Raw genomic sequence first — 17,195 nt, forward strand, 5'->3', positions numbered from 1 at the left:
TTTTTGCCATTCCCCTTTAAGAGCCTATTTTGATAATTCTGCTGAGCATTCATTTTCTAGCTGACTATATTAACAACAAATGCCTTGTGTTTGTATGTTCAATACTTTTCAAAGACCTTTCACAATCTAATAGCATTTAATCATCAGGAAAGTCTGATAAGTATGTAGCGTAAGTATTAGTATTCCTAGCCCCTAGCTCTTCAGTCCCCAGCAATAGTGTGGCATAACAATGATATTTAGTTATTCTTTTAATTCATCCTGTGACTACAATAGGCAGTTTTTGAGAAGCTAATATGCTCTAGGAACAGTCTTCAGCATGGAGAAAACAGTGGTGAATAAGACAGACAATATCCCTGTTCCTAAGGATCTGAGCGAGCAGGCGGCAGTTCAACACTAAACATGATAGAAATTAGTGTAGTATTTCAGGTAAGTATACCTCATCATGTACAAATCCCATCTCTGTGAGCCCCTGCAATATTTTGGAGGAGAGGAAGTGATGGGAACACCTATGAGAACGCCAAGTGTAGAGTTGAACACCATTCTTGTGAAAGACTGCACTACAAGTCATGCCCAAGCACTTTACACATTGACTGTCCTTAAACATTTTTTTTCTCTACATAAAGTCATTTGTGGGTATTATTATGTTTTATTCATGTGAACTTTGAAGGTCCAGAGGGCTCAGAGCAGCAGAGGGAAATTTATCTATAAGCTAGAAAAGGGTAGAATACAAAATTGATAAGAACACAGACTTAAATCAGGGCAGAGTGAGATTTCAATCCATTTTCTGCAGGAGTACCTAATCCTTCTCTCCCTGGGTGACCTTATGCAATCCCGTTGCTTTAATACTATCTGTAGGCTGTTGATTCTTAAATTATATCCCTGGCTCAGACCATGCCCTTGGCTCTAGACTCATGTATCCAATGTCTGATTTGACATCTCCATTTGGATGCTTCATAGGCTTCTCCAACTTAATGTGACTCTACAATAACTCTTCAGAATCTGGTCTCACTTGCCCTCCCCAGCGTTCTGTTATTTCCTTGTTCTATACCATCTTTCTAAATGGTACCTCCATTCACCCTTTTCTCCTGATCTATTTTTTTAATCCTCATGCTCAACATTTAATACGTTAGTCAAGTTTTGTAGGATCCCCCTCCAAATGATATCTAAGATCCCTTCTCTCATTTTCATATGCATAGTTACTACCCAAGTCCAAATCTTCACCATCTGCTGCCTAGATGAGGCTACAAACTCCTAACAGATTCTTGCTTCATCCTTGTACTGCAATAATCTGTTCTCCTGACAAATCTTGAAAAATGCATATTTGATCCCCCCATACATACACACACACACACACACACACACACACACACACACACACACATGCACATGCACACCCATCTCTTTAATTCATTGTACTTATTCATACTTTTTTCCTGGACTACTTTTTTTCCTGGATTGTCTGCCTCTGCAATCTCATACCACTTGCCTTCTTCATCCAGGTCTAGGTTCTGGCCACAATTGCCTTCTGACTATTCCAAGACATGCCAAGCCTGCTGGCCCCTTAGGGTGTCGTGTTTGGAAAGCAATGCCTTCACTAGCCTGTCTGCACAGGGGGCATCTCCAAATCTCACCTAAATTTAACAGAGACCTTTTCTAATTTCTCCACCAAAGTAGCATCTTCAGCAGTAGAATCTCTCATGACACTGTTTATTTTATTCACAGCCATTATCCAATTTCAAAATAGCAGTCTTAGTGGTTTTCTTAGGCTGGGGACTGGAGGGGAAGGAGGGAGGCAGAAACCTAAACAAAACTGCCATGCAGACCTGTGTCAGCTGCCAGGGGCACTGAGGGTGGGCCAGGGGAGCTTCCCCTGAGTCTCTGTGTGCTCAGAACTCATTCAACACATATGGCTTCAAGGCCTCTGGGGGAAAGGCCTCCTCCCTGCATCTTCCCCCTGACTGCCCTGCAGCTGAGCTCAGACACCCACTCCCTATGGCTCCACCGTGTCCGGTCCTCAGATGTGCCCAATGCCCTGGAGGTTACCTACGGTGCATGCATCCTGAATTACTCTCACTTTTTTGCATCAATACTAGCTCCCTTTTTGCTCTGAAAGCAACTTTCCAAATCTGTCTCCACCTGTGTCCCTCCACTCCCCGGAGACTGCCAGCTTCGCTAAACTGTTTGCTCTTAGTTGTGCCCTCAGCACTGTTTCAGTCTCTTTCTGCTTGGACTTAACACATCAAATCTCAGAATTCTTTGTGTCGGCCTCTGACCTCACCTTCAGCCGAAATTCTTCAGAGGCAGGGATTACATTTCACATACTCCATGCATAGCAGAGATTCTCCAGTGGTTTCTTCAATAAACAACTATTCATTTAGTACATGATAGGTGTCGGAGACTTCAATGGTGCTGCGTGAACGAACTAGGAGGGAACAAATTAATTGTGCAACTCACATTTTAGGGAGAAAGCTAGGAAAACACACACAGCACACACAGCACTGGCATGGTGCTGCATACTAGAACAGAGACAAGTGTGGAGACTGAGAGGAGGTAATGGGATCAAGGAGCTCAGACAGGGTGGGCAAATGGAGGTTTCTTTGAGGTGGTGACATTTAAACTGAGTCTTAAGAGGCGAGAAGCAGCCTGCCAGGCCGAGAGATGGCAGCCAGGGAGTCTTCTAGGCAGAGAGGACTTGCAAGTGCACAGGGCTAAGATGGGAGGGACTCTGACACCCTCAGAGGTGATGTGAGACCACTATGGCTAGAGCTCAGCGGGAGAACATGGGGTGCATTAGGTTGACTAGTGTCCCCCTAAAATTCAAGTCTACCAGGAACCTCAGAATGTGACCTTTATTTGGAAACAGGGTCTTTGTTGATGTAACTAGTTAAATTGAGGTCCTACAGGAGGAGCATGAGCCCTAATCCAATGACTGGTGTCATTACTAGAAAGGAAAACAGGAACACGCAGAGTCACATACAGGGGAGGAGGCCACGGGAAGACAGAGGCAGGGACTGGAGTGATGTGTCTACAAGATAAGGAATGCCAAGGATTTCCCCCATCACCGGGAGCTAGGGAGGGAACGAGAAAGCAACCCCCTGAGAGTCATCAGATTAGGATGGCCAGCCTCCAGAACTGTGAGAGGATAAGTTTCTGGTGTTTAAAGACACCAAATATGGTCATTTGTTACGGTACCCTAGGTCAGTGACACGGTGGCAAGGAAAAGACAACGTTTCATTACTAGTGAAATGGGGATCCATCAAAGGGTGTTGGTAGGCAGCAGCAAGAACGAATTTTTTTTTCCTAAGATTTGTTTTTTAGAAAGGTATGTCGAATGAATGAAAGAAGTCCTCATGCTCAGAACACTTTCCTATGCCTGGCCTTCAGGCTAAGCTGCCTGTGCTGCTGACAATGTCTTCAACAAGGTAACTGCCCACTGACCAGGCACAGCGTGGCCATTGGGAGACCCATCACCTGGGTTAACAGACTCCACGTTAACCACTAGAGTTTCTAACCATTTCCCTGATGTTTTTAGGCCAACAGGAGTTTACTTCTGCATCTGAATGTAGCATCTTTCCTCCCAGAGCAGTGGTCGGCAAACCGCGGCTCGCGAGCCACATGCAGCTCTTTGGCCCCTTGAGTGTGGCTCTTCCACAAAATACCACGGCCTGGGCGAGTCTATTTTGAAGAAGTGGCGTTAGAAGAAGTTTAAGTTTAAAAAATTTGGCTCTCAAAAGAAATTTCAATCGTTGTCCTGTTGATATTTGGCTCTGTTGACTAATGAGTTTGCCGACCACTGCCCCAGATGCAGGTGTTGTCCTTTGTCCTCCAATCTCTAGCCCCCTTCAGATCTAGTGGAAAACATTACACATTCCAAAGTCACTGTTAATTAATGCTGATGTTTGCTTTGCAGACATTGCTGTAAAAAATTGCTTATTTATGGAATGAAGGGTTCTTCTAAATCTGAACACAACTTTCAGTATAAGCCTAAAAAAAAAATATCAATGGATGATCCAGGTGCCCAATTACAGCCTGAATTAAGCCATTCATGAGCGCTAGCTGTCTGCTGCTTGTGCAAAAACACATAACTTGGGGGGAAGAATGGCCAAATGGGGAAATGGGGCAGATGACAGAAAGTTCTGGAGTGTACAGTTTTAGGCAGCCTGATAAAATCTGGAGTTCTCAGCTTCTAAAAGTCTGGGAGAAAATTATTTTCCTTCTTCCCTTACAACTGATAATTTCACCCATAATTCTCATCCATTTGAGATGCAAAGTTTTCTGACTAGGAATTTGGACCTCACTCTTTGCCAGCTGTAATAAGGCCTTTTGCACTGGAACACTAACAATTGGTAACAAATCTTGTCCATTCATTATCTCATTTAAGAAGGAAGTTGTGTGCCATTGGTAATAATGAAAATGCCAGTTTCATCAATAAATGATCATAGATGTCATATATAGAGTGCCAAAAATCTTGGTTGGCATTTCATAGACATTATTTCTTATAATCCTGTCATTGTAGGAGAGTGGTTGAAAGTATGAATTTGGAGTCTGTCAACCTCAGTTTAATCCTGGCTCTGCAATTTAGTAGTTAAGTGACTTCGACTAGTTGCTTGATCTTTCTAGGCCTCAGTTTCTTTATCTGTAAAATGGAAACCATACAAGTGTCTATTTTATAAAGATTAAATGAAATCCTGTAATACAATTGGCCTATAATAATGATGATGATAAAATGATAATAATGATAGTAACAATTATATAGCATTTACTACATGCATTGTTTCATTGCCTTGGCTGCTTTGTCAAAAAAACAATTGATCACAAATGTGTGTGTGTGTGTGTGTGTGTGTGTGTGTGTGTGTGTGTGTCTATTTCTGGTGTCTCTACTCTGTTCTATTGTTCTGTGTCCATAAGTATGTCAATACTACATTATCCTGACTACAACACTTTATAGTGATTCTTCAAGTGAGGTAGTACAAGTTCTCCAACTTTATTCTTCATTTTAAGTTTCTTTGGCTATATTAGCTCTAGGCATGCCCATATAAATTTTAGAATCATCTTTTTAATTTCTATAATAAAGTGTGCTTGGATTTTCATTGAGAATGTGTGAAGTCCATAGTCAAATTTTAATAGAACTGACATCTTAACAACACTGAGTTTTCCAATCCAGGAATTTAACATGTCTATTTATTTATATTTTTTAAAAATTATCTCAGCAAAGAGTTTGGGTAGCATATTTGGTTTAATGGTTTTTTAAAATGCTTGTAAACAATATTTTAAATTTTATATTGAATCTTTTTTTTCAGTTTAGAAAGGGGAACTGATTATATCGAGGTAAACAAATAATCATTTATGAAGGAAGATTTTTATATATTTACCTTGTGACCGTCTTAAGTTTACTTATAATTCCAGTAGCTTCTTTGAGAATTTTCCATGTACATGATTATGTCTTCCATCAATAATAATTCTCTTCTTTCTTCCTATCTAGGTAACGTATCTCCCTCCACCCCCTGAAGTTGCAGTTCTCTGAAGTTTCTGGTTTTCTATAGGCAACTTAATTCAAAATTCCTTAAATTACTGAGGCCCAAGATCTTGGCTCTGGCACACCAGTGGGTGTTAAAATACTAAGTTATTATGTTATAGAGACTATCAGCCATCCCTCAAACTCAGAGTAACAATACCCATGATTTATTTTTTCTTCCTCCTTTGGTTTGACTTCTTGGGGTTTTCTTCAATTAATTGGGTGCTTGGCTAATGCATAAAAAGTTGTTTACTATATTTTCACTTCTTGGTGACTTTCAGAGTATGTGGTCAAATTGTCTTTTTTTTTCTCCATGTAGTTATACAGCTTTAATTAATGGCTTTTAAAGTTTCCCAAATGATCTAATATACCTAACTTGTCTCCACTATTTGACAGGTACATGTCTGCATAATTTTGACTATTATAACTAGTTGTATTAAAAGTGTCTTAAATACAATGAATTTTTTTTCCATTTGAGTAACCTCTCTCAGACAAATTCTAAGTAGCAGCATTTTGGGGCTGAAGTCCATGAACCTGCTTAAGATTTCCATCCAGTTTCTACAAAGCTTCCTTGCCTTTATATCACGCAGTCTAAAGAAAAAAAAAACAAAACTTAAGAGGGATTTAGGCAGAATCTCAGCTGCATACTGGTTTTCCAGTTTTCATTATTTAGTGAATTATACAGGGCATTAAGCTAATTCCTGAAAAAGCCGCTTTTCGTGGCCTAGTTACACGTCCAACCCAAACAAGAGAGACAAGAGGTGCTTCCACACACCTCCCAGCAGTGACATAGCAGAAATACAGTAGCTGTTTATTTCCATTCCTGTTACACCAAGAAGGGGCTTTTCCCAGCAAACTCCAGCCTTTCCCACTGGAGTTGTAATGTAAGATAGTTCATTCAAAAGTTGTAATGTAAGATAGTTCATTCAAAAGTAGCCCCTGTCACACCGTGTAATGAAATGTTTATTTCAAACTGTTGGCATTTTGCTGTGGTTTCTGGCAAGTGCTTGGGCATGCTCACAAACATTCATTCTAACTACGAAGCTTAGGAGAACAGCAGTAGGCACAACTGCGTGGCAGGTGAGAAGTGGGCCAGAAAAGGTTACATGTCTTCTCAACTGTCTGGGAGAGGGCACTAGCCTGTATCAAGGATTTTGCTTGTCCCATTCTGCCAATTGCTAGCTTTGGGCAGGCCACCTTCTCTCTCTGGGACTGGCTTTCTCTTTGGGAAAATAGGGCATTAGCCTATGATTGCCCAAATCTTTTTAACATTTCAGGAACCTAAATATACCATCAACTAGCTTTAATGCATGTTCATGCCTGTTCATTAATTCTTTAAAATTTGTCTTCGCTTTTTTGTTTAGGCCATTATTAAACACCTTAATAGGTGGTGTTTCTCTTTCCCACTTAGCTGCAAGAAGTTTGAGGTCAAAAACTGTCCCACGTGCCCCCCACATTTCCAGGACCTAGCATATATCTAGTCTGTAAGAGTTCCTCAGCAAATATTTGTTGAATGAATATGAGATTTCTAACATAAAATTCATTTCACCAATTCCACTGAAATTATTTCCTGCCAACATTTATTTGTGTGTCAGAAGTTAGTAGCACACATTTTTATACATTTTAAAACCTTCTAAATCTTCTATGTCTTATAATCTTCCCAGATGCACTCAAGCAATTCACTCCTTAATTTTTTCCAATTACTGTGTTTGTGTAGCCATTGTGACCATCAGCGTGCTACTGGGAAGTCAAATGCTCTAATACATGTTTACTGAATAAATATGTTTTCTTCATGTGACAAATTATAATCATGACACTAGATCAAATTGGCCTAAGGTTTTTCAAGCTTTGAAAAACCTGTGCTTTGTTTTCTCCACAGTGCTTCTAGCTGCAGATTAATCTCAGCCGTCTTTTGTACATGTATTGATTGGTTATCCACAGAGAAAACAGTGTTGACTGCATGCAATGCAGATTCGCTCAGAATTGAACCAAATTCCTATATGTATGAAACTCTCTCTGGACTGTTCCCCCCCCCTCCCCACTTAGCTTAGAGATGCCCTCTAGTCCCTTTATCTGCAGTGCAGAATTCTAATGCATATTCTCCAACTGATGTCAATGGAAGCTGCAGAGGAGAAATGAGGACAGCATATAGAATGGGATTCTGATAGATAACTGACAAGTGGAAATTTACCCCAGCTTAGCTTGGCCTTTAATCTCTGACTCTCATTCTAGTCAATCCAACAAATCAGAACAACAGCTTTGGTTAGTTTCATTCTCTGTCTCTGTCTCTGTGTCTCAGTCTACACACACACACACACACACACACACACACACACTCACACACTCACAGTGGACAGAACAGTGCAGTAGTTAAAGACAGACTGAAATCCAGCAGACTTGGCCCTGCCACTTATTATTTTCTTTGTAACTTTAAATGAATTATTTAAAAAATTTTATTGGGACCAAGTTTGTTTATCTGTTTCATGAAGATAATGGTAGTTATTTTTTAAAAAAATATATTTTATTGATTTTATAGAGAGGAAAGGAGAAGCATAGAGAGTTAGAAACATCAATGAAAGAGAAACATTGATCAGCTGCCTCCTGCACACCCTCTACTGGAGATCGAGCCTGCAACCAAGGTACATGCCCTTGATCAGAATCAACCTTTCAGTCGGCGAGCTGATGCTCTATCCACTGAGCCAAACCAGTTAGGGCAATGGTCGGCAAACTCATTAGTCAACAGAGCCAAATATCAACAGTACAACGATTTAAATTTCTTTTGAGAGCCAAATTTTTTAAACTTAAACTTCTTCTAACACCACTTCTTCAAAATAGACTCGCCCAGGCCATGGTATTTTGTGGAAGAGCCACACTCAAGGGACCAAAGAGCCGCATGTGGCTCGCGAGCCGCAGTTTGCCGACCACGGGGTTAGGGCAATGGTTATTTTATTAGTCTGTTATTGAGTTAATTAAATAAGATGGTTCAAGTAAACTTAGCATCATGGCAGACATACAATAAGTTCACAATTACTTGTGACTCTATCTAGCATATGGTCTCTCTTGTTTAACTACACAACTCTCTTCTGATACCTTAGAATAAATAAGATTACTGAAAATTTCTACTTGTTTTCTCTGGTAGGATACACTCCTCCTGCCTAAGCCTTAAGTAAGTAAGAGACTTTCCTAAATTAGGACTTCAGAAGACAGGCAAGGACATCACACTCCACTAAGGGGAAAACACAGGAGAGAATTCTGAAAGAAAAAAAGTAGAGTTATAGGAAGACCAAATAAGTGCAATAGAGTTTGGGCATTTGAAGTTTTCACTACTGACTCATGGGGGAGCTCATCAGGCTCTTTCTGAAAGTCTGCTTCTTTCCAGTTTATAGAGAATTCTAACAGGCACAGAGCTTCTCCATCTCTATGGGAGAATAGCCCTTCTGGACTAGGAGATTCAGAGATTAAGAGAAAAGGGCAACTCATTGTGAAGAGTGCTGAAAGCCCGATCATGAGGGAAGAGGTAGAAGAAACAGAAACAATTGGATTTATTGTTAAAGGAACACAATTATTTAAAGCAACATTTTCCAAAATGTGTTCTGTCCATAGGATGTCACTATATAATTAGGCAATGGACGAGTTCCTTATGGAAAACACTGGGCTAGATAAATTAAATAGATCACTCTTGTGTATGGCTTCACAAAGTCTTTAATATATTGAAGTACATTCCAAATCTTTAAGAAGGGAGGATGTGTGGGAATGATATATAGGATTTCCTAATCTAACTTGACAACAGAACCCCTTTTCATGAAATATTCATGCCACTAGTGTTCTATAGAACCTACTTTGGATGCAAGGAGTCAAGTACCCAAACACTTGTCCACAAGTAATCAGACATCCAAGTAATGTAGTGGTAATAGTCATAAGGATGTCACAGAGTGATATGAAAAGATTGTATTGTATTTAATGCCATCTTTTAAAAGAAGTAAATACCTTCTAACTAAGTACTTTACTTTTAGGAATTCAACCCTGGAATACCCATAAAACTCTAAATACCATTATAAAGATTGTTAATAGATACTTTATTTAATATTAAAACACTCAGTGATGAAATGTCCATCAATAAGAAACTCCTTGGATAAATGATGGTTCAGCCAATATGACGACATACTATTTAAGTGTTCAAAAGGTTAATATGAGATGAGAAGTCCCTGTGACCACATGCTCAGTGGGAGAATATCCAAAAGAGATGTTGTAGAACTGAAGGAAAGATCATTCCTCAGCAAGACTTTTTTCATTCTATGGCAGCCCTGTTTCTTATACCTTGGATTAAGGTCTGGCAAAAAAATTGAGATTGAGCGAGAGGGAAGTAAAACTATTGGGTCAAATTGTCACTTCAAATTCCAAACACTGGCTCAGAAACACACTGTGCTTGTGGAAGAACAAGCTGAGATGGGTATAGCTTGTGGATTTTTTTTTTAAAGGAAAGCTAAGCTTTTGCTTATCAGTCACCTGCAGGGGGAAGGGGAGTGGAAAATGACAAGTAGAAATGGCAAGAAGAGCATATGGTCATCTCTCCCTGCTGCCCAAGGTGTTACAGAACATGCTGTTCTCTGGGACCTCCTACCTGCATCGGGAATAAGCTTATGTGGTGCATTTGGATCCTGACCCACTGGCTTGAATCCAGTTTATCTCCCTCCTTGGGGGTTAAGGATGAAGGCAAGCTTGGGGCATACACGGCATTGTGAAGATAAATATTACTATGCCATTTTTGACCAAAAAGTCTCTTCCTCTTCCTTGATTCCAAACCCCTGTCTGTCAAGCAGCTGTTGCCTACACTCCACATGTTTGAATAATGTTTAAAAAGCAAGTTGGTCTTAGGGTGCTTGGCTTCTAGTTAGGAATTGTTCTCCATGCATTGGAAATATACAAAAGGAACAAGTTCTCTTTAGGGCTCCAATTGCTCCCCTTTAGACAGATCTATTTTTCATTCTAGTCTCTTAGATAACATTTCAATTTCTGTGGAAATAGACCAGTAAGATCAATGTGGAGATGCAATAAGAGAGCCAAGTTTGATTATTTCATGCAATTTATCAGAGTTTGGTCCTAACTGCTAAAATACTCTTGAGAGTGGAATGCAAACCATTTCAAAATAGTTGGGCAACTGAACCTTGGATGATCCCTCCCCCCAAAATCTTGTAAATTCATGAATAACCAATAAAAATTTTAAATTTCTTGGGAACAATGGAACATTTCTCCATTTCTCTGGCATCCACAGATGCTTATATGTGGTAGACATGCCAGATTCAAGCACTGAGTGAATAAAATATTTGTGGAATGCCTGCCATATGCCTGATAATATGCTAGTTATTTGTAGAGGACAAAATGAGATAGGGTTCTCTCTGGTCTGGACTGTCACATGTACTCTACTTATCCTTTGTTCCTCCAGTTATCGTTCTAAAACCCTGATCGCATTGTGTTCTTCTTCACACCCAACATTTTCTTTATTGTTTATTGAATAAAGTTCAAGTGAACACCCTCTGCGAACTAGTTGCAAACTATCTTTCCTTCCTCAACTCTTACCAACCCAGCAGAGAAATTATTTTCCCTCACAAGATGTCTAGCAAATTCAGGGTTTCGTGTTTGCTCACTCTGGTTCATCTGACTCAATCATTCTTTCCCATGGACTTGCCCCATCTGCAGACTGCAAGCCTCAGATTAAATGCCACCTCCTCCAAGGATCCTTCCTTCAGATCCCATTTCTGTTCCTCATTTCCTCCTTCTCTCTGTATTCCATAGTGCCATTATTCCTTGCAGTTTTCGCCTGAACTAGGAGGTTATGCAACAGATTATCCTCCTGGAATGATCAAATAGCCCCTTGTTCTAACTAAAAATATATTTCTTTAATGTCTCACTTTTCTTTCTCTTCAAGAGTTTTTCAGCACAACAACCCTTTGGAAAAATTTATCACTTGGCTTCCAAGACTATGGATTCACTGTCTTATCACATACACAGGCAATCAAAAGCCTTTCCACCTCATCAGTCAGTCTGTCATGTTTTCTCCTCACGACTGATTGCTTTTGTCTAACACTGCAAGTAGTTTGGCTGGTCTAAGAAAGAGTTTTATGGGGTTTCTTTTTTTTTTTTAAACTAGAAAGGTCCATTTAAAGCAAGAATAAAATAATTAGTTGCTATAAATGTGGGTGAGGTGGCTCATTTACATATTGTTTCTATCTCTTATATACTACAGAAGATTTTGCTGCTGAAATATTTTTCACAAAATCATAAATGCAGTCAATGGATATATCTTATTCCTCTTTATATCCCCTTGGTTCCTAGTACAGTGCCATGAACAGAGCAAGAGCTTGTGAAACACTTGGTGAGTTGAACCATTTTTGAAAGATAAGTCCATATTAGTGTTTCTCTTCCTGAAATGTTGTCACTATTTTATTTAATGAGAAAGACCCAACAGAGCTTCTAAAATAGGATCAAACTTTCTCTTTGCAACAACCAAGATATGTGTTGTTGTTTTTCAGTGAAATCACAGCAAAAGTAACACATTTTTTATGCTGGCCATTAAAATATCATTTGGTGGTAGTTCTCCCCACTCAAGTTAATAGTCCTTAACAAAGAAGCCATCCTATATAAAATACAGGCATTACCTTCAGAGTAGAAATGTAAAGAGTTATAATTTGTTTTCTCCCATTTTTAAAATATAGTACCATCTGGTTTATGCCTTAGCCCTGGAGAACCATTGTTAGAATTCTTTCCTCAATCCAGTCTCCATCCATTCTTACCCTGAAGATATTCCTGTACTTATCATTAATTAGCTCATAAAAGGATGCAATAACCATTACTGTTTATAAAGGTATTTATTACCTCATAGAGGTTTGAGCAACATTATCAGAACCAAATTTATCTACATCAGGATTCTACAATGTAGCTACAGATTGCAGGCACCATTTGGGATTGGGATATCTCTCATTCAAAACTTTTGCCAGAATTACAAGATTATGCTGGTACTTAGAAGCCTATTCCAATTGCCTTCTCATCTGGCACAGGTCTTGAAGCCCCAGGTTACTATGCTATACCTCATCAGTTCATGATGGCTCTCGTCTTTGCTTTATGTAGCGTGAAGTTGGAAAACTGCATTGGACAGCTGGTGCTAGACTTCCATTCTAGGAGTTTTCACATTGTCCAGTTTTACTCATGGGTAAAAGACCATGGACCTTTACTCTAGATTCCTACTAAAATGGTCCAGCGAACATAAGAAAACAGGTCCACCTGTGACTTATATTAATAATGACAAGTGGTAGCACATATTTTGAAGGAAACTCACAAGCATGTCAAACTCTTGCCCGGTGAGCTGCTTGTCTTGAGGCATGCAACCTGCCCGCCAGCAGAGAGTTTAGCATGCTTGATAGGGTATGGGGCTAGGATTGATGTAGTGGTGTTCTTTTAAACATGAGGGTCAAGAACTCTTTGAAAGATGGGCTAAAATTTGAGCCCAGACAGGAATGAAGCAAAGGAGTGAATAGTGTAAAAATTTGGCAGAAAGATATTCAGATAGAGGAAACCTAACTGCAAAGGTCTTGAGACAGGAAAATGTTTAAGGAAGACCAAGAAAGTCATATTGCTAAAGTTCAGAGAGAGCCATAGGAAAAAATTCAAGAGAAGTAACAGAAAACAGATTGTAGGAGGCCTTGGAAATTGGATTTTAGGGGAACCATTGAAAGCTTTGAGTTAATGAAAGTTTGAGTAAGACAAAAGGGAATCAAGAATACTATTGATACAAAACTAAACACTATGGCAAAAATATAAAATTTTATAAATAGCCAAAAGAGGTGAGATCAGAAAAGAAGACACATCAAACAGAGAAAGAAACACAGTAAAAATGATGCTCACAGAAATTACAATATAATAGTACAGACTTTACCAAACCTAACAGTTATATCAATACATATGAATGAGCTGAACTCGTCTATTAAAATTATTCTCAAATAGATCCATTAATAAAAATCCAAACCCTATGTTTTATATAAGAAATATATCTAAAATGCAGTAATTCAAAAAGGCTAAAAGTAAAAGAATGCACAGATTTACCAGGCAGATGAAAACAACGAGAAAGCAGGAATTAAAATCCTCAAACCAAAATAGAATTCAAGCCAAAAGCATAAAATGAGTCCAAGACATTTTATAATGTTAAAAACCATATTTTGCAATAAAACTATAACAAAACTTAGTAGCATTTATATATGCAAATAATAGCCAGTTAGAAGATATAATGAATGAGAAAAATCTTATAATAGCAATAAAAAAGAAAATATTTAGGAACAAACATCATAAGAGATGCTAAAAAATCTATATGAAGAAAAGTATAAACACTCTTGAAAGGCACAAAAGTAGATTTGAACAAGTTGAAAGATAATCATTTTTCTTGCTGAGGATGCCACAACATAATCAACAACTAATTTTTCAGCATGTTAATATAAATTAATATTACCCAATGAAAATATTACAAGCTTTATTATCAGGCTAGATATATGTTGAGACTAAAGTTCATATAAAAATACATATGTATATCAAGTCATTATGTTGTCATCATTATACTTTAAATATCCTATAATTTTTTTTTATCAATGATGCCTCACACAATCTATCTATATATATAAAAACCTAAGCGACTGAATGACCAAATGACCGGACGACAGAACGACTGAACGACTGGTCAACTGGTTGCTATGATGCTCACTGACCACCAGGGGGAAGACGCTCAATTCAGGAGTTGCTCCCACAGCCAACCTCCCAAGGCTGGCCAACCTTCCCTGGTCCCTCCCCTCAGCCAGCCTTCTCCGATCTGCTGGCCAACCTCCCATGGTCCCTCTTCCCGGCCGGTGATCAGCCCTGATAGGAGCAGGTCAGCCAGCCAACCTCCCATGGGAGGGAGACGGCCCTAATCAGCCTAATTGCCGGCCAGGCTGAGGCACCCCACCTGTGCATGAATTCGTGCACTGGGTCTCTAGTCTAATAAATAAAAGAAAAAGTAAATACAAGGAAAGATAGGAAAAGAGTGAGTAGGAAGAGCTACAGGTGGAGAGCAGGGTCTATTTCTCTGAATATTAATACTATAAAGCCTCTATAATTAAAACAGTATAGTACTGGCTTATGATAAGATTGACCAATCAAATAGAGTGGAAATCTATAAAAGTACGGTATAGTTTAAAAGTGGTATCTCAAATCACTTAGGAAAAGTTATCTTTTTAATAAAAGATGTTGGGACTAACCTTTTTTTTTTTTTTTTAATAAATGAGTAAAAAACCCAGATGAATTCTCCATGTCATATACAAAGGACACTCTAAATGGATCAGAAATATAAATTTGAAAAATAAAATTTTAGCAGTATTAGAAGAAAATAATGGTGCACTCCTCTATAATCCAGATTTAGGGAAATGTTTTTAACTGTGACTAAAAATTCCAGATGTGATAAAGAATTGACAAATTGACTATACATTACAAAATCATCATAAGCAAAGTAAAAATGCAAATGACAAAGAGAAAATATTTGCAGTTTATATTACAGGAAAAGGGCCAACATTCTTAATACACACAGAGAAAACTTTTAACACTCGGAGAGAAAAAAAAATAATACAAACAATCCTACAGAAAAATAGATAAAAGACAGGAAGTGGTGAAGATATATAAACATGAGCCTTGAACATATGAGTATATATTCAATTTCACTCATATTAAGATAAATGTCAGTTAAAACTCACTGAGATTCTATACCTCACTCATCAGATTGGCAAAAATCCAAAAGCTTGACAATGCACTTTGCTCCCATGGCAATAGAAAAACAGGCAGCCTCCAGCATTGCTGGCTGATAGGCATGCAAAATGGTAGAAATGCAAAATCCTTAGAGGGCAATTTGGCAAAAAACAATAAAACACATATTTACATCTATCTTCAGCCCAGCAATCCCACTTCTAGGGATTTATCCTGAAGATACACCCCCAGCAGCACAAAAATCCATATGCACAAGGCTATTTATTGCAGTATCAGTTTTAGGAAACCAGTCAAATACCTAAGCATAGGAGGTTGTATAGGCTTTCAAGTGCATATTGAACATTTTATAAAAACAGACTCTACGCTGGCCAGTAAGCATGTCTCAACTAATTTCAAATAATTGAAAGCATATTATGTTCTCAAACCACAGTGGATATAAGCTAGAAATAAATAACTGAAAGGTAACTAGAAAATATTTTCTCCAATCTGAAAACTAAGCAACACACCACTAATGACCTATGGGCCAAAGAAGAAATCATAATGGAAGTTTAGAAAATATTTTGAACTGAATTATAATGAATATAGCATATCAAAGTTTGTGGGAGATAGCTAAAGCCATGCTTAGAAAGAAATCATGGACTTGAGTACATCTATTAGAAAAGAACAAAGACTAAAAATCAATTAGCTAAGTATCTTTCTCAAAGAGATAAGGTGGGGAAAAAAGCAAATGAAACCCAAAGAATGCAAATGGAAGAATGTTAGTGAAATTTTAAGAATAATGTACTGTAGATAGAACTTTCAAGATCCCAAAGTTGCCACTCAGAAAAACCTAATAAAACTGTTATACCCTTGGGAAGGCTAATAAAAAAAAAAAAGAAAGAAAGAAAGAGAAGGCTCAAATAGCCAGTAGCATGAAGGGAATGAAAAAAGTATCATTAAAGCTTCAACTGACAAAAAATACCACTGGAAGATATTAAGAGTGACATTAGATCAATAAAATTAAAATTTTTATTGGTAGTTCATCTCATGGTAAAATTGCATAACATGTAATGAAGCTAAAGCAGTCATATTTTAGTGCAAAAATTAAAATTTAAAAGCTATCAAGACTACATTATAAAATTTCCAAGTCTCCTAATATTTAAATAAAAAAAGGGGGGATAGTAGAAGAATATCATGTAAGGAAAAATATCCTGTAAGTAAATTACATCTAGAAAATTTTCACTTTAGAAAATTAACTTTCATTTGTAATGCTAACAGCAAAACACCCATGTAAAACATACATGGTGTCAAAACAAGCCAAAGAAAAATCGTTTGGGCAAAAAATGAAAAAGGATCGCAAGTCAAATTTATAGAAAAGATTCCTTTATTAACTTTTGGTCGAGAATATGTTTGTATATTTTCAGAAAATAACTCTAAGACCATGTGGATTCCTGCAACAGAGAGGAATTGACAGGACTGCTCCAGCCATGAAGACAGAAGAGAAACAGTCCAGAGATGGAAGACGCTGACGACGCCTTGCCATATTAGCAGTCAGCAGCTGTGTGTCGCTGCAGGTTGCCTAGGACCAAACCAGAGAGGGTCAGACCTGCATTACCACCATTTGTCCACCATCCAGAACTGAAATATCATTGCTGACACGTACACATAAAGAACTGTTTGACATTGAAATTGGGACTCAAAAGAACTGTTGGCCCAGAAAGAAACTCACTACAGACTGATTCATTTGCCTCTCAGCATAACCATCATTGCTTGTCTAATTTTCAGTTCTTATAAGTGTATTTCTAGTAGCACATGATCTCACTCATCTAGGGGAAATGATGAACAACATAGACTGATGAACAAGAACAGACCCAGAAACAGGAGGCATGGATCAGACTGTCGGGCCTCCGAGGGAGGGTAGGGA

The 17,195-nt window shown here is 38.3% G+C and overlaps 1 protein-coding gene across 1 annotated transcript in view; it reads right to left on the reverse strand.

Annotated features, from left to right (window-relative positions):
- Positions 1-17,195, reverse strand: part of ATP10B (ATPase phospholipid transporting 10B (putative)) — a 187,755-nt gene that overhangs the window by 135,330 nt on the left and 35,230 nt on the right. The window lies entirely within an intron of this gene.

The sequence above is a fragment of the Cnephaeus nilssonii genome, assembly GCF_951640355.1.
Source record: "Cnephaeus nilssonii genome assembly, chromosome: 5".
NCBI lineage: Eukaryota > Metazoa > Chordata > Mammalia > Chiroptera > Vespertilionidae > Cnephaeus > Cnephaeus nilssonii.